This window comes from Plecotus auritus, assembly GCF_963455305.1.
Source record: "Plecotus auritus genome assembly, chromosome: X".
Lineage (NCBI taxonomy): Eukaryota > Metazoa > Chordata > Mammalia > Chiroptera > Vespertilionidae > Plecotus > Plecotus auritus.
The window spans coordinates 109722512-109744722 of record NC_137784.1 but is presented as its reverse complement, the minus strand read 5'-3'; the positions used below and the strand labels follow the sequence as shown (position 1 = coordinate 109744722).

Genomic DNA, 22211 nt, shown 5'->3' with positions numbered 1-22211 from the left:
CTGGACCTGCAACCCCTCACCCCAAGGTCAGTGTTCACAAAGGGCATATTGGTTATATCTGCCCTCACCCTGACAGCTCAAGGCCTAGAGCTTAACAGCTTGCTGCCTCTTAAGGGTATCTCATTGCAAACCAATTAATAGATAAACACCCTGCTCCTTACTTGAGTCATTGTTTGCAATGAGGTCTTTAGCAGGAAGAAAACATGTTCTCACTTGGAAGAAGGCACAATAATGAAGACAAGCTGGAGGCTTGTTGACTGTGAGAAAGAAGGTTTCAAACCTGCCTACCTTTTTCTCTAAAACTCAAAAGTACTTAATTAATAATATTATATAGGTTTCAAGTTTTTTTTAAAAAAAAGTTTTTGGCCCCCAGGCAAACAGTTTCTAATTACAGGGGATTCCAATAACCAAAGGCCCATAAATTTGTTAAGGATCAGGATTTTCTAAGGTATGATCCATTGGGCCAGATACATCAGAATCATTTGGGATGGTGCTGTAACAATGCTGTCACTCCAGACTTACTGAACAACAATTTTGGGGCATAAGGACCAGAAAACAGCATTTTAGCAAGCTCCCTATGGAAGCTCTAATATAAAATAAAGTTAAAGAAATTCTAACATAGAGAAAATACATCTTTCCCTGAAAACCCTCCACTGCTGTCTCTTCCCATTGTACTCCAGCTACAATGAATACTGGGGAAGACATCAGGAAAATTTGATTTCTTTAACCCCACTCTACTTATTTTGGGTATGTGGGTAAATACATAGCATGAGAACTTGGGCAAACCTGGAAACTTGATTTCTAATAGGGGCTAGTAGTATTCAAAATAAGCATATTCCATTTGGATTTTTTAAGAATCCTTGTGTATGTCTATATAGCATTTTTCAGTCAGATTATCTTGTTTGAACTTCCTACCTGTTGTGTTCCATGTATCAGGCAAGAAACAGCTAAAGCACAGTGGAAAGACCAGGGCATTTAAAGTTAAAACAGAAGGAGTGAGTATGGGCATGCTGACTGACCGGCTGGATGAATGCAAGTATGTTGGCTTTCCAACCTGAGCCCTAGGCTCCTCCTCTATGAAATGGGGATCCCCGTCCCCATGCCCACCTCCCTCAACAGGTTGTTATGAAGCTCTTCATAAATTCAGAAGTAAGATAACAAAGAAATCTATTCCCAGGCCCATGGAAAAAAATTGGTAGATTAGCAACCATGCCTCCTAACCCCCTCTTGAGGAGTCCTATCAAAAGGTACATGTGATATGTACAGGGATTATATGTGCTCTCTAAAAGGGACAATAAGCCTTAAGACCTCAAGACTTCCTCTCTGCTTTTAACTGTTTGGGAAATATTTATCTGGTTTCATGGTGAACATATAGTAAAATTATGGACGATCTCACTGAGCTTCAGAAGGTCCTCAGTTTCATCACTTCTCAAATGGAGTTATACAAGGAAAACTTGAAGTTCCTTTCCAGCTACTTAGCATTCCTAGGATACATTCCCCACCCTGCGGTCATAGCTCTATTACTTCCAAAGATTTTCATATCAAAGAAGTCTGACAAGGTCCTGGTACCATCTTTGTGAGGTAGAAATGGGAAGTAATTATTCCAATTTTTTAAGTTATGAAAAGCTGAGGTAAAAGACAGTAAGTGACTAGTCCAAAGTCACCCAAGGGAGGACAGATGAACTGACACCAGCTTCCAGATCTCTCAAATCACACCCCTCCCCAGCCTGTTCTTTTCCAGTACCCCTCACTAGATCCCAGGAGTTGTCTGTCAATGTGCTGATACCACTCAGGAAATGCAAGTTTTATTCTGACACAAGGAAGACAGAACTACGATTATGCTTCAGTCCCCAAGGAGGCAGAAAAACTGCTTTTAGTTGACAAGTGCATCACCCACACACATACCCCTCTGGTTGAATGAAATGATAAAATCCCAAATGCTCACCTAATTTTGTAAAGCAGTTTGCTCTTTGAGCTAGGGGTAGGCAGGATTAATTTTCCAACTCGAGAAGTTTCAACCAAATTGGGGGGTGGGTAATAGTAGAGATTAAGGGGGAACACAAAAAATGTCAGAAAAAAGAAAAACTAACTAACTCTGAAAGTCATCTCTGCAAATTATTTGTTCTTATATGTTTAAGTGTGGCAGCTACCAATGTGCTCTCATATCTTTCCTCATCTGAACCCCATACAGTTTGGGGAGGTTGGTAGGACAGAGATTAGCATAGCACCCATTTTATAGATGAAGAAACTAAAGCTTGGGGAAGTGAAGTGACTTGCCCGAAATCATTATTCTTCCTCCTCCTCCTCCTCCTTCTCCTCCTCGTCCTTCTTTTGATTTGGAACCTATACTTGAACCAGGGTCTGTGCCTCTTTCTTTCTAATTGGCTCCTTCTCACACTACCCATATCCAAGCTGAATTTGGTCTTCAGACCTTATATACTTCCTGACCCACTTTGGACTGGAGACTTTACCCTAGCTGAGAATTCCAGAGCCCTTACAAAGCTTCCCCAAACTCCTATTCTTAGATATATATGCTGAAGTAATTCAGAGTGAAGTATTATGATGTCAGCAAAATACTTTCAAAGTGAGAGAGGGCATTTACAGCAGAAGGAGAGTGTGCCAGTATGGCAACTTGTTAAAGATTGTATGTACAAGCATTTATTGTGCCATTTTTTCAAATTTACTGTATGTTAAAAGTTTAAAAATACAAACTTGGAGGAAATTTCCCTACCTAGGTAGCCATGCCACCTGCCTATACTAAAATCTAGGTGTCAACGGTACATCCCCTTCCAAGGGTTCCACCTCAGGACTCCATCAGAATGTCACAGTCCCAAGCACAGAACTAGCTCTTCTCTTAGCTGTACCTCTCAGGTCTCATCTCTGACTTCTGCCTGTTCAATAACCCTTTCATTTGCTTATTCTTCCTTTCTTTCCCTATGGGCTTATTCTTCTCCATAGCCTACAAAAATGTTCAGACACTCCTATATGAAAACAGTCCTTCTCTGACCCTTGTAGGTATCATCCAATCTTCTTTTTCTCAGTCTCCTTAATAGGAACTCCTTAATACTTTCACAGAGTTGTGTAGACTTGCTCTCCTCACTTTTTTTCATACACTCATTTACCAGTCCACATCAAGATGGTGCCTTCTTCCCTCCACACACACATGCACACACACTCCACTGAGATTATTTTACTGCAGCTACCAGTGTTCTTTTGGAGCCATAATCCAAAGGGACACATCTATATCTTAATTTCATTTGCCATCTCTGCAAAATGCTACATTATGAATTGCTTTCCACTTACTGAAACTCTCCTTTTGGCTCTGAAGATGAAATGCTATGCTAGTGTCATCAGTGTTCTCCTTCTGGGTTTGCATTCTCCTCTGGTATCCTACATGGGAGCAACCTTCAAGGTCCTGTCCTTAATACTGTTTTTGCGTGAAGGGGATTATCCACTCTAATGTCCCTGATTTCTCTGGATCACTCACAGCACCTTAAACAGTGTACTTCATATAGGAGACAATTAATAAATGTTTATGTAATTGATTAACATTTGTTAATTGCACAACAAATGTTCTGTAAAGGTTGTTGTTGGGGTTTACAAACACTTCCTGTATATTTACTTGACTTCATCCTGGTAATACCCCAGTGAGGTTGATTATTATTCCCATTTTTACAGAAGAGAGAAGGGGAATGAAGCTATTCTGTGCTAAGTGTTTATTACACATTTTAATTTTCACAACAGCCCTGCAAAGTAGGTATTCTTGGCCACATTCTAAGAAAACTGAAGCTCAGAGAGGTACCCAAGATCACAAGGAGTATATAATTTACCTCCCCTGCTATTTCATTGTTCTGTAAATTTGATCATACCAAAATTAGTGAGTAATACTGGAGAGAAATATAAAACATATCACAGAGTGATATTATAATTATTATTTACATATAAGTATTTTTTGAGTTTGCATTGCTCTGAAATGTAATGTCAGGCATATAAAGAGCTAAAGAAAAATTAAAACCCTTCTATTTCTAAGCATTCCCTACTTTTCCCTCTCCCTGCATATTATAATAATAGGAACTGTTTATTGAGTGCTTACCGTATGCCAAGCATTATGCTTAGTGCTTTACAAGTGTGCTTTCATTTAATCCTCACTACCATCCTATGTGGTAGGGGCTACTATTCTACCCCAATTTATACATAAGATAATTCTACATTATATTAGTTAAGTAACTTGTTCAAGGACCCTTAGTTAGTTTGTGAGGTGATTGAAATTTTAAGTTAGGTTGGTCTGACTCTAAACCTAATGCTCTCTCAATGCCACTAGGCTGCTTTTCCAAAAGGATAGGAAAACCAAGGCTCAGAGAGATTGTGACGTCAATTCTCCTGACTCTGTATCTTATATTTTTTTCCACTTTACTCCAGCTGCTTGCATTTCTTTGTTGAAGAGACTGCTTTATATTGTCAATAATCTTTATGTCTGTGGTCTGTCTCCTCAACCACATTGTCAGCTCAACCAAACCTCTTTAGGTCCCCCATAGAGGGGTCTCACTAAATACTTGTAAATTGATAAGCACAGTGCTCTCTTCAGTTGAGAGAATTATTAATAAACTATTAGGCTTTGACAAAGCCCTTCTCATTTCCAAAGGAATCAAGCCCTTGGTGCTTGGAAGATGTATCAATTTCTCCCCTTCCCGCAGCTTGAAGTCAGTAACGCATACTACCCGCCTCCGCATGGCATCCAATCTCTAGGGAGCCTGAATAACGTCAGAATCATTTCACTGAAGGCTGAATTATGTGCGTGATTCTGGGAGATGCAGTCCCAGTAAAGGGGGAGAAGAATGTGGGCTATGATTCTGCATGCAGGTGGACCTTGAGAATGTGTCTTGCCATCTGAGATGATGTGTCAACCTCTTAACAGCCACACTCCATAGAACAAGCTCTAAAGATTGATTGCTGCTGTTATTATTGAGGATATTAATAATCATTCTTACATGTGTACAGCGAACTTCCGTTTACACAAAAGGCTCCTGCACAAGATTTCATTAGTTTTATTTTTTGCTGGCCTTCTGTAAATCCTTTTAGCTTCAAGATTCCCCAAAGGTGTGTGTGGCGGGGGGTGGGGGGCGGTCCTCTGTTCAGCTTTTATGGAAGAGAACTGACACAGGGAAGCTGACAACTGAGACCCTGGGAAGGAGAACATTAGGCAGCTGAAATTGACAACCGACAATTGATCCTGCTGAGCAACATCCTGTTGAGACATGTTTAGGACCTGGTCACAGATCCCCAACCTCTTCCCTTCTCTATGCCTGTTTCTAGAACCCCAGAAGCCACCCAGTCCTCCTAGCCCAAGGAGAATCCTTAGCTCCTCCCATCATTAGAATTCACCCTTCCAGGTCCCTTCCCCCATAGAAGCCTCAGGGACACCTCTGTGGAAACTGGCTCATCAATTATCTCTTCACCTCCCCCAGACCAATTTTCTCATGCATTTGTATGAGTTAGCTCAACACCCTTCAAAGAGACAGGCAGTAGTAATAATCTCAGCTAGCACTCATGGAGCTTTTACTATGAGCTAGTCACTATATTAAGCACTTTACATGCATAATCTTTCTTCATCCTCATAACAGTCCTATGAGGAAGTTTTATTAGGATCCCTGTTTTATAGAGGAGGAAAGTGAGGTTCAGAGTGAGTAACTAGCTAGCCCCAAACCACAAAGCTAGCTAAATCACAGCTAGGATTCAAACCCAGGTCTGTCTGACAATGAGCCTCTACATTTTACTGTCTCTCAGGCTTCCATTTCACAGATAGAACAGTGAGACACAGAGATCAGAAGGCCACCTAGCATTCAGAGAGTCTCAGGAAGCCATAAAAATAGAGTTTTCCTCCCATTTTAACCAGTAAAAGGCTAAATTACTTTGTGAGTCACTTAAAAGCCCCTGCTTCTGAATTTGCAAACAGGGTCCACAGTGTGTGAGATTCTAAAGTGATGAGCCAAGGAAGGTTAATTTCCTCTAAATTTATAAAGTTTAAAAGCACCATGCAAATGCAAAGTGTTCCTTATCATAATCCTTAATATCACTATTCCAGCCTATTCATCTACCAATAAAGCTGGGATAGAAAACTGGCTCTGCCCCCTGGATTCTGGTGCCATTTAAATGCCAAGAAAAATGGTCTCAGGGAGTCGGAGTGATCCATTATTCAGATATGGATTATTTCTCAGGAGTAAATTGTTAGCCCTGTCGGGTGGGTGATGAATTCTCCGACCTCACCTGGGGGCTCATTGCTCTGCATGGGACGTGTAGGGAATGCTAGCAGCACTCTGGAGTTGCAGTGTGACTTTGCAGACAGGGTCCTGGGGGCAGGGAGTGAGGATGTTTTGGTTAGGTTCCAAGGAACAGCAACAACCCTACCCACCATTAAATGAGATGACAATGAACCCCACCCACCCATAGCCCAGCTTAGGTTAGAAAAGGAAAACTCTTAATGCTTGAAACATCTTTGCGGAAGACAAAGTACAAAAAGAGGCTGACAGAGATATGAAAAGAATAGGCCACAGGAAGAGAAACAGGAAAAAAAAAAGAAAAAGAAATGGAGACAGGGGACAGGGATAAAAAAGGGACCGGGAAAGATGGAGAGGAAAATGAATAATGGACCACAAAAAAGATACACATGGAGTAAGTGGAAGAGAGGAAAAATAAATCCAAAATGAGGAGCTAAGAGAAAGGGGAGAAATAAAAACAGATTAAGAGAGAAGCAAGCCGAAACCGGTTTGGCTCAGTGGATAGAGCGTCGGCCTGCGGACTGAAGGGTCCCGGGTTCGATTCCGGTCAAGGGCATGTACCGTGGTTGCAGGCACATCCTCAGTGGGAGGTGTGCAGGAGGCAGCTGATCGATGTTTCTAACTCTCTATCTCTCTCCCTTCCTCTCTGTAAAAAATCAATAAAATATATTTAAAAAAAAAAAAAAGAGAGAAGCAAAAAAGAAAAATAAAAGATAAAGGGGAAAAAACAAAAGTTTTTTTAAAGGAAAATATATGGTGAAAGATAACTCTAGAGAGAAAACAAATGAAAACAGATGAAGAGAAAGGGGGAGAAATAAAATATAAAAAATAATAAAAACATAGAAAAATCAGAGATAAAGAGACAGAGTGAAAGCAAAAGGGATGGGGAAGGGAGGTTGGGTGGGAAAAAGCAGATGAAGAAATTAGAGAAACATAGAAGAGACTTGCAAATATCATCTCCCATTTGGTTGGTTGCTTTTTTGTTTTGTTGGCAGTTTCTTTTGCTGTGCAGAAGCTTTTTAGTTTGATATAGTCCCATTCATTTACTTTTGCCTTTCAGAGTACCAGAAATGGCTTATTGTTTGTTTTTGTTCTTCCTATTTTGTCTTTTCTCTTTGGCTGTGAGACACATATGATTTTAATGTGTTGCTGTAGGCCGGGGCTTAAGCCTGGTCAGAATCACTAGGTTTCCTTCCCAGTTAAGAAAGCTCCCCTCGGAGAAACCAAGATGCCGGCATAGGTAAACACCTAAACTGCTGCCTCCCACAACAATTTCAAAACTACAACTAAAAGACAAACGGACATCATCCAGAACCACAGGAAGGCTGGCTGAGTGGAAATTGTACAACTAGAAGGAAAGAGAAAAGCACACTGAGACTCAGAGGAGCTGCAGGAGGCAGAGGTACTGAGACACGCATGCAGAGAGGACTGGCAACTGAGTTCACGGCTGGTTTTCTCAAGCAGGAGGGAGACAAAAGCTCCCAACTGCACTGAACTCCAGTTCTGGGCGAGACTCTGGGGACCCAGACTCATTCGGGGAGAAACTGGACTGTCTGGCAGTGGGCAGAACTTGAGGGCGGCTTTCTCTCAGAGGTGCTTGCAGCAATTACCACGGGACACTGAGACACAGGGGCCTATTAGGGCAGGGCTGACAGGAAACCAATGCTATCTGTTCTGCCATGAGACTCCGCCCCATCCGAGCTGAGCACAGAGACTTTTGTAAGTCTTGTCTCATAAGGGTGTCTCCAGCACAGAAGTTCTCCCAGAGTAGACACAGCTGATCCTCACAGCCAATTGGCCTGGAGGTCAATTCCTCCCAGTGATACCAACAAAAATCAAGGCTTAACTACAACAAGACTGTGTACACAGCCCACAAAGGAGTGCACCAAGAGTGTCCACCTCAGGTAACTGGGGAGGCTGAGCCACTGGGCCCTATAGGACACCTAGCACACATAGCCACTCTATCAACTCAGGGAAGCAGCCAAAATGTAGAGACAAAGAAACAGATCACAAATGAAAGAAATGGAGGAAAGCAAATGACTGGATATAGAGTTCAAAACCACAATTATAAGGTTTTTCAAGAATTTTCTAGAAAAGGCTGATAAATTTAGTGAGACCCTTGAAGATATGAAAAAGGACCAACTAGAAATTAAGCATACACTGACTGAAATAAAAAATATTATACAGAGATCTAACAGCAGACTAGAGGATCACAAGAATCAAGTCAAAGATTTGAAATACAAAGAAGCAAAAAACACTCAACCTGAAAAGCAAAAAGCAAAAAGAATCCAAAAATATGAAGATAGTGTAAGGAGCCCCTGGGACAACTTCAAGCGTACCAACATCCGAATTATGGGGGTGCCAGAAGAAGAGAGAGAGCAAGATACTGAAAACCTATTTGAAGAAATAATGACCGAAAACTTCCCCCACCTGGTGAAAGAAATAGACTTACAAGTCCAGGAAGCGCAGAGAACCCCAAACAAAAGGAATCCAAAGAGGACCACACCAAGGCACATCATAATTAAAATGCCAAGAGCAAAAGACAAAGAGAGAATATTAAAAGCAGCAAGAAAAAAACAGTTACCTACAAGGGAGCACCCATACGACTGTCAGCTGATTTCTCAACAGAAACTATGCAGGCCAGACCGGAGTGGCAAGAAATATTCAAAGTGATGAATAGTAAGAACCTACAACCAAGATTACTCTACCCAGCAAAGCTATCATTCAGAATTGAAGGTCAGATAAAGAGCTTCACAGATAAGAAAAAGCTAAAGGAGTTCATCACCACCAAACCAGTATTATATGAAATGCTGAAAGGTATTCTTAAAGAAGAGGAAGAAGAAAAAAGGTAAAGATAAAAATTATGAACAACAAATACATATCTATCAACAAGTGAATCTAAAAATCAAGTGAATAAAAAAATCTGATGAACAGAATAAACTGGTGAATATAATAGAATCAGGGGCATAGAAAGGGAGTGGACTGACAATTCTCGGGGGGAAAGGGGTGTGGGGGTGTGGGAAGAGACTGGACAAAAAATCGTACACCTATGGATGAGGACAGTGGGGGGAGGTAAGGGCAGAAGGTGGGGTGGGAACTGGGTGGAGGGGAGCTACGGGGAAAAAAAGAGGAACAATTGTAATAATCTGAACAATAAAGATTTATTAAATAAAAAAAGAAAAAGAAAATGAAAGCTCCCCTCCTCCCACTCCCACCATTAGCCATTCTTGTGGGGTAAAGCATTGAAAACAGAAACAGAAAGGCAGAGACAACCACCTACGGAAATAAAAACCACAGACATAGAGTGCTGAACACATAGAAGAACACATGCACACACACACACGTACAAAATCAGGCAGACACAGACACATTCTGAAGCAAAGAGGCACACAGGTGCTGAAAGACTTGAGACATAGGAAGGGACAGATTCACATCAGACAGGTATCAGCATAGCCAACCTGAAGACAAAGATGAGAATGCACAGAAACTGACAAGGAACTAGATACATTGCTGTGGAAGATGACACAGAGGCACCGTAAAAGACAGATGCACAATCAGAGAGGTGCAGAGGTGGATACCAGCTAAGATAAGAGGAGGAGTTTCGCCTTATCTCTGTTTTTCTTCTCTTTATTTTGCCTCCACAATGTACACTAAAAAGGGCATTTATGCCCTGGCCAGTGTGGCTCAATAGGTTGTTAGAGTATTGTCCCATACACCAAAAGATTGCTTTGGGCTTCATTCCTGGCCAGGGTACATACTCAAATTGGGGGTTTGATCCCAGTCAGGTGCATGCAGAAAGCAATCTGTCCTTGTTTCCCTCTCACATAGATATTTATCTCTCTCCCTCCCTCCTTCCCTCCCTCCCTCCATTTCTCCTTCCCTCCCTTCCTCTCTCTCTTCTTTCCTTTGAGTTGATTTTTTTTAAAAAAAGAGCATTTACTTCCCTCAGTGAGAGAGAAACATCAATCAGCTGCCTCCTGCACACCCCCTACTGGGTATGAGCTCGCAACCAAGGTACATGCCCTTGACTGGAATCGAACCTGGGACCCTTGAGTCCGCAGGCCGACGCTCTATCCACTGAGCCAAACCAGTTAGGGCTCCTCTGGACTTCTTGACAGTTGGTAGCAATGTGGTTTTTCTTAAATCTTTGTTGTTGAAAGTATTACAGATGCCCCCCCCACACACACACACTTTTTTCCCCATTGACCACTCCTCCCCACTCCTGCCCTCTCCCCAGGCCTTCACCAAACTGTTGTCTGTGTCCATGGGTTATGCATATATGAATATAAATTCTCTAGTTAATCTCTTCTCACCCCCGCCTCCACCTTCCCTGTGAGATTCTTCAGTCTGTAGCATGCTTCCATGTCTCTGGATCTACTTTGTCAATTTAGGTAGCAATGAGTTTTATTTAAATAAACTCACTCCTGCTAATGAGTCTGCTAGTTATTGTGTCATCCTTCCCAGGAAACAGATGTCCCTAACCAGTTTAAATGACCATAGCTAAAAGGCCCCTTCAGGCATGAGTTTAAATGGTGGAATATCAGATCCTGTGGCTGAGGCAGATTTGGAGTCTGTCTTGACTCCTACTCCAAGACACTGACTCTAGACTCCCCTTCTCCCAACCCAGTATTTCATGATCCTTTTAACTTTTTATTATTATTTTTAAATGTTTTTATTGTTTTTTTAGAGAGAGGAAGGGAGAGATAGAAACATTGATGAGAGAGAAATATCAACATCTGTCAGCTGCCTCCTGCATGCCTCCACTGGAGATCAAGTCTGCAACCCAAGCATGTTCTCTGACCAGGAATTGAACCAGTGACCTCTTGGTGGATGGTCTAGCGCTCAACCATTGAGCCATACAGGCTGGGTATCCATGAGACTTTTTAACTTCATTGGACTTTTCTTGTTCTCTACAGTTGGATGCATAGGAGAGGAGGAGGCCAACCAGCAAAATCTAATAGCTACACCATCACATGAATGAGAGGAGCACCATAAGATCTCACCAGATTAATAAAGTTTTTCTTGCAAAGGAAAAGTTTGAAAACCTCAAGGTTACACAGGGCCAGATGCGTCCTAAGGGTCCTTCCAGTGCTGGCATTCTAGGATTCTATAAGAGCTAATTTGTTCAAGTCTAAACCCAAAGTAATTGGACAAACCTTGATTGAATTTTCCAAGCCAACATGGCATTATTGTCTGCCCCAATAAAGATTTAGCCATGGACCCAGTTTATTGATTTAGTGCAGTATCAATACTTCTTGGCACAGTTTCTGACACTGACTGGTAGACCCATGATGATTTGAAACATCTAAGCACAATATGGCCTCCCAGAAAAGCCACAGATGGTTGTTGATGTGTTCATCTGGCTTAGACCAGACTGCACACAGACTGCATCAACCCTTCTGGCTTGTGCTGGGCACATGGAAGGGTAAGACAACTGCCTTTGAATGGGGCATAGTACTTGAATGGATGGATCAAGTTAGTTTATAAGTTCAGGGATAGTGTAGCCAACTGATCACAAACTTCTACTTTTCTTGCCTTTATTTTTTTTAATTAAATTTATTGGGGTGACATTGTTTAATAAGATCACATAGGTTTCAAGTGTACAATTCTATGATACATGATCTGTATATTGCATTGTGTGCCCACCACCAAAACCAAATCATCTTCTGTCACCATATGTTTGGCCCCCTTTACCTTTACTACCCCCAACCCCCTTCCCTCTGGTAGCACCATGCTGTTGTCTGCATCTATGAGTTTCAGTTTTACATTCCACATATGAATGAAATCATATGGTTCTTAGCCTTTTCTGACTGACTTATTTCACTTAGCATTATATTCTCAAGGCCCATCCATATTGTTGCAAATGGCAGTATGTCATCTTATGGCTGAGTAGTATTCTATTGTATATACCAGGTATGTACCAGATCTTCTTTATCCAATCCTCTATCAAAGGACACTTTGTTTGTCTTCATGCCTTGGCCACTGTGAATGAAGTTTCAATGAACATAGGGGTGCATATATTTTTGTGAATACATGTTTTTGAGTTTTTTGGGTAGATACCCAGAAGCAGGATTGCTGAGTCCTGTGGTGACTCTATTCTTAATTCTTTGAGGAACTACCAGACTGTTTTCCATAGTGGCTATACCAGTATACATTCTGACCAGCAGTGAATGAGGGTTCTTTTTCCCCACAATCTCTCCAACATTTGTTATTACCTGTCTTGTTGATAATAGCCATTCTAACAGATGTGAGATGGTATCTCATTGTACTTTTGATTTACATTTCCCTAATAGCTAGTGAAGTTGAGCATCTTTTCGTATATCTGTTGGCCATTTGTATGTCTTCTTAGGAGATGTGTCTGTTCAGGTCCTCTTCCCATTTTTAATTGGATTGTTTCTTTGTTTGTTTGGTGTTAAGTTCTATGAGTTCTTTATATATTTTTTTATATTAACCCCTTGTTGGAGCTGTTGCTTGCAAATATCATCTCCCATTTGGTTGGTTGCTTTTTTGTTTTGTTGGCAGTTTCTTTTTGCTATGCAGAAGCTTTTTAGTTTGATATAGTCCCATCATTTATTTTTGCCTTTATTTCCCTTGCCTTTGGTGTCAAACTCATAAAATCTTCTCTAAGACTAAGGTCTATAAGTTTAGTACCTATATATTCTTCTATGTAATTTATTGTTTCAGGTTTTATAATTAGGTCTTTAATCCATTTTGAATTAATTTTTATTCATGGGGACAAATTATAGCTGTATTCTTTTTCACGTGGCTTTCCAATTTTCCCAGCATCATTTACAGAGGAGCCTTTCTTTTCTCTTTTGTGTGTTTTTGGCTCTTTTGTAAAAAATTGGCCCATATAGATGAGTGTTTTTCTTTTCTGGGATCTCAATTTTGTTCCATTGGACTGTGTGTAATTTTTCTGCAAATACCATGCTGTTTTGATTATTGTAGCTCTGTAGTATTATTTGAATTCATGTAGTGTGATACCTACAGCTTTATTCTTTTTTCTCAAGATTGCTTTGGCTATTCGGGGTATTTTTTGGTTCCATACAAATCTGATGATTTTTTTTGTTCTATTTCTTTACAAACTGCCATTTGGATTTTGATGGGAATTGAATTAAATCTGTATATTGCTTTGGGTAATATAGACATTTTAACTATGTTGTTTCTTCCAACCCATAAACATGGAATATCTTTAAATTTCTTTGTGGTTTGTTTTTTTCTTCAATCTCTTTTAATAGTGCCTTGTTGTTTTCAGTATATAGGTCCTTGTAAAGCTCTACTTTGGTGATGGGAAACATCTCTTAGAGCTACTGTCTCACTTATTATTCATTCATTCATTCTTCAGCAAGAGCTTTCTCTGTACCAAGCTCAGTGCTACAGCTAGGGATAGAGACATGAACAAGATACAGTTAAATACCTCTCAAATATATCATTTGTAAATCAGCATTATGGTACAGTCAGGGGTGCAGTATCTGAGCTAAAGTCAGAAATATTGTTGGTTCTTAGAGTCAACAAACTTAGGCTATGGATAAATATTTATAAAAATAAATAATTTGGCAGGAATTTTACTGTATAGGCACACTTTTAGTTATTCCCACTGGCAAAACTGATGAATCAGAGACCTTTCTTTGTATGTAGTATTCAAGATGCATAAATGTCTTACAATTAGTTCAGGTAAAATAACGATTGTTTTCTAAGTAGAACTCTAAAAACTGTAAGTTAATTTAATACTTTTTGTTAGTTTTTAGTTGCACATTCTTGGTGACAGGGTTTCATTTGTTGGTGATAGTTTGAGATCACTGTGGTATTTTTGGGAGAGAATTAAGGAATTTACTGGAAGAGAAAGGAAGATTCATTTCTTTCTTTAATACTGCCATGACATTAACCCTGTAATTCCCTAAAAGAGAATTAAGTTTGTTCTCTTATTCATTCATTCTTTAACTTATTTAGTCTGTCATCCATCCATCAATTGTACATCAAGCACTTTGTCTGAAGTGTGTACTGGGCAAGATGTGGGGACACTGGAGAGATTGAGACTTAGACCCTGCTCTCTTGAGGCACATACATTCCAGGAGAGGAACCTACAAATAACTTGAGAACTTTATGATGAATTCTGTAGCAGAGGTGTGGGCAAAGGGAAGCTGTGAAGAACAAGGACTAAGAGATGATGGTAGCTGGAGAAGCTTTGAGAGATGAGGTAACCCATGGCTGGGAGAAGGTCTGAAGGTCAGTCCTATTCAGCACTGTGGGGCTACATGGAACCATCCCTATTCCCCAAGCTCTGTTTTAAAATAAGTAGCATGTATTTGTAATAGCCACAGAGCTACACAACAAGCATATCAGTTTGTGGCTGGGAGCTAGCATCAGTTTAACTGTTTCAATTTAAGATAGAATGTAGCCAGTCCTTTAAAAAATACAATGAAAGGGTTGGTCAGAGACTGGTTCTCATCCACTAATTCTAGTGTCTTGAAATCAGACTTTCCTTGTCCATCTAACACCCCTTTCAAGCAGAATTCCACTTTCATGGGGGAAAAGGGAGTTGAGTAGTACTGGGTACTATGATGGCTTTCAAATTATTCACATTCCAAAGGAATATTAATGATTTCCAAGATAATAGGTTGTAGAAATAAGTCCTTCTAAAAACCCAACAATAGAATGTTCGTGACACCACAGGATGATTCAGAGCATTTGGCCTTAATTACTTTGATTGTCTGCCAGGATTTAATATATGAATATTACATTGTGATCTTCAATTTAATTTCTTGTGTAAATGGATTGTGGCAGAATCCTGTAGTCTTGGAACTGGCACATAATTCAGCATGGGAGACACTATCTTAACTCATCTCATTACTCAAGCCATTTATTGTCCTTCAGGCTTTGACAGCCAGGAGATGGGAAAGTAGCAGAGGTGATGTGATCTTTCAACCTAGGTCCAGACAGACATGAGCCATAGTCTCTACTGATTATGTTGTTACACAGACACAGACAGCACTTATTTTCAGAAATAAACACACACACACACACACACACACACACACACACACACACACACACGTCAGTGTGCAGGTGTGTGCCTTGGTCTTTCTTAACATAATGGAGTGGAAAATTCTGCGGCATGCATGCAAGGGTCCTGGGTTCTAGTCCTAGTTTGGCTATGAACTTGCAGTGTGACCTTGGGCAAGTCCCTTAATTTTTCTGAACTTTCAATTTCTCATCATTAAAGAGAGAACTGCATGATATCCAAGTGCTTTCCAGAGTGAAGATTTCCCAACCTATGAGTAGCACATGGCAAATCTGACAGTCTTAGCACAATGGCTGAAATAAGGTTGTTTTCATCCATCCTGTGAATAATAAGCGGCCCCTTTGGCAGGCAAAAATGGAAGGAAGGAAGGAAAGAAGGAAGGAAGGAAGGAAGGAAGGAAGGAAGGAAGGAAGGAAGGAAAGAAGGAAGGAAGGAAGGAAGGAAGAAAGGAAGGAAGGAAGGAAAAAGGGAAGGAAGGAAGGAAGGGAGGAAGGGAGGGGGGAAAAGGAAAAAGGAAGGAAGGAGACAAGGAAGATAAGTGGGGGTGATAGACAGAAAAGGGAAGGGAAAGTGAAGGAAACAGCCCTGCAGCATCAGGGAGGTGTACCCTAGGACATGTGTGAGCTTGTTAAGATTTAGGAAAATGGGAGTCATTTAGGTCTGGGGAACCTAATAGAAATTAGAAGAAAATGAGACTCAAAAGTATTAAATGGGAATCTGCATTGCTGGAGAATGTATTTGTAACACATATAATAAACAAAGATCTTGCATCTAGTTGACAGGATAAGATTTGACTTTGGGTGGTGGTCACATGGTGTAATATACAAATCTTGTAACATAGAAACCCACACCTGAAACCTATATGTTCATATTGACCAATGTCACCCCAATAAATTTAATTTAAAAAGAATGTATAAAGAAACTCTACAAATGAATAAGAAAAGGGAAATCTGGCAGGAAAAATTTGGACAAAATATTTAAATGGGAATTGTACAAAAGAGTTTATCCAAAAGGCCAATAAACATAATTGAAAAGTGCTCAACCTTATTAGTCACCAGAGAAATGCAAATAAAACCACTATGAGATAGCACTGCACACCCACCAGAATTATCTCAATTATAAATGCTGACAATACTAAGTGTTGATGATAATTTGGAGCAATAGAATAGTGTAAATTGGCATAACACTTTGGAAAACTGTTTAGCAGCATCTACCAAAGTGGAACATGGGAAGCCCCTATGACTCAGTGGTTCTGTTGCTAACAGAAATGCATGCACATGTGCATCAAAAGTCAAACAAAAATATCCATAGTAATGTTAGTCATAATAACTCCAACAGGACATGGTCCATATATTCATTTACAGTAGAATGGATAAATAAGTTGTGACACATTCACAAAAGCAAAAATTATACAGCAATAAGAAGGAACAAAATAAATTTCATGCAAGAACATGGATAAATCTCACACACAAAAATGTTGAATGAAAGAAGCCAGATACAAGAGTATATACTGAATTATTATATATAAATCACTAACTGGTAAAACTATAGTGGTTAGGGATGAATGCTAAGGAGCACAAGTATAAATAAAAAAACAGAAGTGATTTACACAGAAGTCAGAATAGTTTTTAACTATATGAGGGAGGAAAGATGTTGTGATTAGGAAAGGGGCACAAGTTGGGCATCAGGTGTGCTGATATTCTATATTTTGACTGGGTGATGGTTAACTAAGCTATCCTATCTAATAAAAGAGTAATATGCAAATTAACCATCACTCCACTATACCCAAAAGCCACGCCCACCAGCCACGCCCACCAGCCAATCAGGAACAAATATGCAAATAAACCCAACCAAGATGGCTACGGCCACAGAGAGCAGGAGTGAGGCTTGGGTTTCCCCAGCAATGGAGGAAGCCAAGCTTTCCGCCTGCCCTTGCCGGCCTAGGCCTCCACTCAAGGCTACAAAGTTTCAATGATAGAAGATACATAAACCCAAACAGAAATGGCGGCAGCCACGGAGCTGGAAAGAGCAGGAGGCTAGGGTTGCCCGCGGCGATGGAGGAAGCCAAGCTTTCCACACACCTTGGCCAGCCCAGACCTCCGCTTAAGGCTACAAAGTTTCAATTATAGAAGATACATAAATCCCCAAAAAAATGGCTGCCACCACGGAGCGAGCAGAATGCTTGGCTCTGCTCCAGGCTACAAAGTTTCAATTGTAGAAGATAAATAAACCCCAGATACCAGGGCCTCCACTTGGGTCACCAGGGGGAGTGGCAGGCCTGCAAACCACCACAGGCCCCTCGCCCAGGTCGCCCCATGCCCCAAGGAAACCCCCACCCTGATCCAGGACACCCTTCAGGGTAAACCAGCTGGCCCCCACCCATGCACCAGGCCTCTATCCTATCTAATAAAAGAGTAATATGCAGATTGACCATCACTCCAACACACAAGATGGCTGCCCCCATGTGGTCAAAGATCCTGCCCCCATGTGGACACAAGATGGCCACCACAAGATGGCCAGCAGGGGAGGGCAGTTGGGAGGGACCAGGCCTGCAAGGGAGGACAGTTGTGGGCTATCAGTCCAGCAGGGGAGGGCAGTTGGGAGGGACCAGGCCTGCAAGGGAGGGCAGTTGGGGGCGATCAAGCCTGCAGGGGAAGGCAGTTAGGGGTGACCAAGCCGGCAGAGGAGAGAAGTTGGGGGTGACCAGGCCTGCAGGGAAAGGCAGTTGGGAGGGACCCAGGCCTGCAGGGGAGAGCAGTTGGGGGGTACCAGGCCTGCAGGGGAGGGCAGTTGGGGGGAGCAGGCCTGCAGGGGAGGGCAGTTAGGGGTGACCAGGCCTGCAGGGGAGGGCAGTTAGGGGTGACCAGGCCTGCAGGGGAGGGCAGTTAGGGGAAAACAGGCTGGCAGGGGAACAGTTAGGCATCAATCAGGCTGGCAGGGGAGTGGTTAGGGGGTGATCAGGCTGGCAGGCAGAAGCGGTTTGGGGCAATCAGGAAGGCAGGCAGGCGAGCAGTTGGGAGCCAGCAGTCCTGGATTGTGAGAGGGATGTCCAACTGCCCTTTTAAATGGGCAGTCAGACATCCCTCGAGGGGTCCCAGATTGGAGAGGGTGCAGGCTGGGCTGAGGGACACCCCACCCCATGTACAAATTTTGTGCACCAGGCCTCTAGTACATTTATAATTTATGCACTTTTCTTTATGTATGGTATATTTCACAAATAAAAGAAAGCTTTAAAAATACAAATGTAGAAAAAAGTAAAAAACAAATCTTTGTCTCAGACTAATGTGTCTCATTCTTCTCTGTATCCATCTGCCACAACTCTCCATCTATAAAGCCAGTTTGACCCACACTTGTACCTAAACAGCCATCAGCCATTTGAATGGAGTGATCTCTAAGATATCTTCCTGCTCTATTTTTCAGAAAGTGGAGGTGGAGTTACTAGCTTGCTATCTCCTATTTTTCATACTATGCCTGCTGCTACTAGTCCCCTTTGCATTATTCCCATTATTGAACTATTCCTATTCCATTTCAATTTTATTTTTCTTCTGAGTCATTTATTTGCCTTCTATTTTCAGCCTTGTTCATGTCCTTTGAGCCAATGACTGAGTGACCCAACTGGGTTTCCTTTGCTTGAACCTCAGCAATCCCTCTTTCTCCAAAGACTTGCATATCTATTCCCTTCACTGTGCAGCTTCCTCTGCTCCTGGCTGATTCAAGTAGGTTATCCATCCTCATACTGTCCCCACATGTTACAAGGCTAAAGGGCCTTATCCAAAATTCTTGGGGCCAGATATGTTTCGGAACTCTTAATTTGGGGAATTTTATCAGGGTAATCCTGTGTATTTGCCTTTGTTACATATTTCTAGTTGGTTGTGCCATAGTTCCCCAAATACACTAATATTTCTGTCATGAAATACATGAATATTCATAATAAGTGAGACAAATAAAGGCTATCAATATTTTAATGTAAGTTCAAATGAGTGTTAGCATCAAACTTGTGAGAAAAGTTTTTTTCAGAGCTTTGTGTTTTGAGAAGTAAAAATAAGAATTAATAACCTGTAGTAGGAACCCAATGCTTGATGGATAGATGGAAGCATGGGTGGATGCAATGCATTGTGTATGTTTATCTACCCAAATAAGTGACAAAGCTGTATTTAACAAGAGTCTCCAAAGCTTTAACCAAGAGTTCCCAATTGTGGGCACATTAGATTCCACTGCTGGCAAGAAGAACACTGTTAGTAAAATCTACCACATAAGTCTGCTACCTCATCATGAATGGCCTGCTTTGCTTCAGGTGACCATTCCTGTGCATAAAACAGCCAGCTTTTTTTCTTGACTATGGGTGAAGCAGGCTTAACTAGAAGGGAAAGATGAGCATGACAAATACCTGGGTCTATTTTGTTGGGTCCAATGTGAAAGGAATGGATGGGCTGCATGTGTCTTCAGGTGATCCTCCTTCAATAGTATTGCTTTTAACCAGGCTTTGCAAAGATATTGAGTGGCAGTGAGTTTGAAATTACCCTCCCCAGCAAGTACTCAGTAAAATGAGTTTATATTACTAGTTAAGGATAAAGGTAGGAGTTTTTTTCCAGTCACCTGGGGATAAGGGTATTATATCCTGTTTTTCTGGGATGCTCCAGAGGCAAAACAGGGGGGTTCCAGAAGACACTATCAAAGGACTAAAGCATGAGTCAAAGCCAAGCTTTCAGGATCCCCTACCCAGGACACACCAAGGAATCATGGGAAGATTAAACAGGAGAAAATCACAATGCCTAGAGGGCAAACCCAAAGGGGAAGCTGTATTTGATGAGAGGTTAAAAGGCTCAGACTCAGAGCTCCAGGGTATTGGGCTGTTTGCTTCCAGAAAGTGGAGGTGGAGTTACTAGCTTGCTATCTCCTATAGCAATGCCCCAGGCTTTCAAACTTAAAACAAGCGATAGGACTTACATGATCTCTAAGATATCTTCCTGCTCTATTTTTCATCACCCATGAATCTATTCTTTTCTTTTCAAATTTTTATTGAATTTATTAGGGTGGCATTGGTTAATAAAATTATGTAGGTCTCTGGTATGATTTTCTTTTAAAAATGCTTATTTTTCCTCATAAAAGTAATGCATGCTCCTTGCTGAAAATTGGAAAACCAGGTAAATATATGAAAAGTTTACACTCACCTATCATTCCCGCCCTTGCACATTTGAATGTATTTCCTTTTCACTTGCTTGTTTTTATTTTCCATCTCTTTATAAAATTGTTATGAGTGTTTTATGTTTAGAGTTATACACTTAAATATATTGTGAGCATTTCACAGGTCATTACACAAGTTGATTCTAGTCTAATTTGTGCACAAAACATCATGGGGCACACTAAAAAGTCTAAAATGTGTACCTTGCGCTTAGGTAACTTACAACTGGTTGAGAAGATGAGACTGATATACATGAAACCAATAGTGAAAAATAAAAAAATTGAAAGAATTAAATGTCATTTCTTGAGACAAATTGGAAAGACAGTAAGAACCCAAAGGAGTAAGAGATTGATGTGAACAACACTAATGAGGAAAGGCTCCCAGAGAAGACAGGACTTAAGCTGGCCCTTCACAGTAGAGGAAAAGGAAAATAAGGAAGTCAGAAGCATCAGAGAAACAGAAGCAATGAGGGGAGTCTGGACTGAGCAATCAAAATCCCTTTATGGTTTTGTTGTTAGTGATACAGAGTAGTGCTACCCTTAACCAGTATTTCAAGACTCTCCAGAAGTTCATCTTACATATGAACAAATAAACCCAGGTCTCTAACCTAAAGGGGATTTAGAAGATAAATGCATAAAAAATAAAGCACTCATATTAATAAGACAGTAGCTTAGGCTCAGCCCTTTTTCAATTTAGTAATTGACTTGCTTCTATGTTGCATCTTGAACAGTGATGGCTCAATTGTCATGGTGCTAGTGGCTAAAGTCCCCAGTTAGACAACTTCTTATTTAGAGAACGGATTGCATGACTCCTGACTCCAGAACCCTGGTAACAGTCAATTCACTACTTTGGGTTGGTAACCACAAGAAAAGAGAAATGAGAAGAATGCCTATGGCACAAACCTCCTTCTTCACCCAATGAAGACACAGCTGAAAACTCATTGAGAAAGTTAATCATGCTTATCTGTGGTCCGAGGAGCTCCCCAGAGGGACTAGGAGTTTCTCAGGGAACGAAACTATGTGGTATGTAGAACAATAGAAAGGTGCTCTTACATGAAATACCACAGTTCTAGATTCATTTGTGATGCATCAGAAAGTGCCCTTGCCTATGGTCAGGAGACTTGCCACTAACTAGCTGTATAACTTTGACCAAACCCTATTACCTCCCTGAGTTCACCTCAGTTTTCTTCCTCATCTGTAAAATGGGAACAATTTCAAAGTTCCATTTTGGCACAAAAATTCTATGAATCTATAATTTGTTTGGACCATCAGAACCTTTCAGATTTCAGGAATCATCTACAACAATGCAAATAATCCTGATAAAAGGCTACTTCTTACCCTTCTGTTGCCAGTCACCACCATACCTGGGAATCGAAGTCCTTTGGGAAGCGGGACCAGGAGAGGGAGCAGTCTCAGCCCAAGGGGAAAGGTACAAAATGGAAAAGTGGGTGGGGCCACCAAGAAGTCACCAGTTAAGCAGAAGGAGGCTCTTGATACCTCCTGCTCTAGCTGCATCTCCCCTGAGTGCCCAGAAGCAGGCTGTGCCTGACTGCAAGCCTACGTAGGTGCCTGCTCAGCACAGGGTGCCCTGGCTGCCAGCATGCTGTTCCAAGCCAATGGGAAAACCCTGAGATGAAGTACTCTGGGGCCAATCATAGGTGGAAATATCTCTTTAATGGCTAGAGAGACTGCATATTTGGCTCCTTTTCATTGGTTCAACAATGCTGAGCCAT

General features: G+C 41.2%; 1 protein-coding gene across 1 annotated transcript in view; it reads right to left on the bottom strand.

Moving 5' to 3' along the window:
• Positions 1 to 21973, bottom strand: part of ARHGAP36 (Rho GTPase activating protein 36) — a 57417-nt gene extending 35444 nt beyond the window's left edge. The window contains exon 1 of the mRNA XM_080652227.1: positions 21843 to 21973. The gene's annotated coding sequence lies outside the window, so the exon portion shown is untranslated. The remainder of the gene's footprint in view (positions 1 to 21842) is intronic.
• Positions 21974 to 22211: the final 238 nt, after the last annotated feature.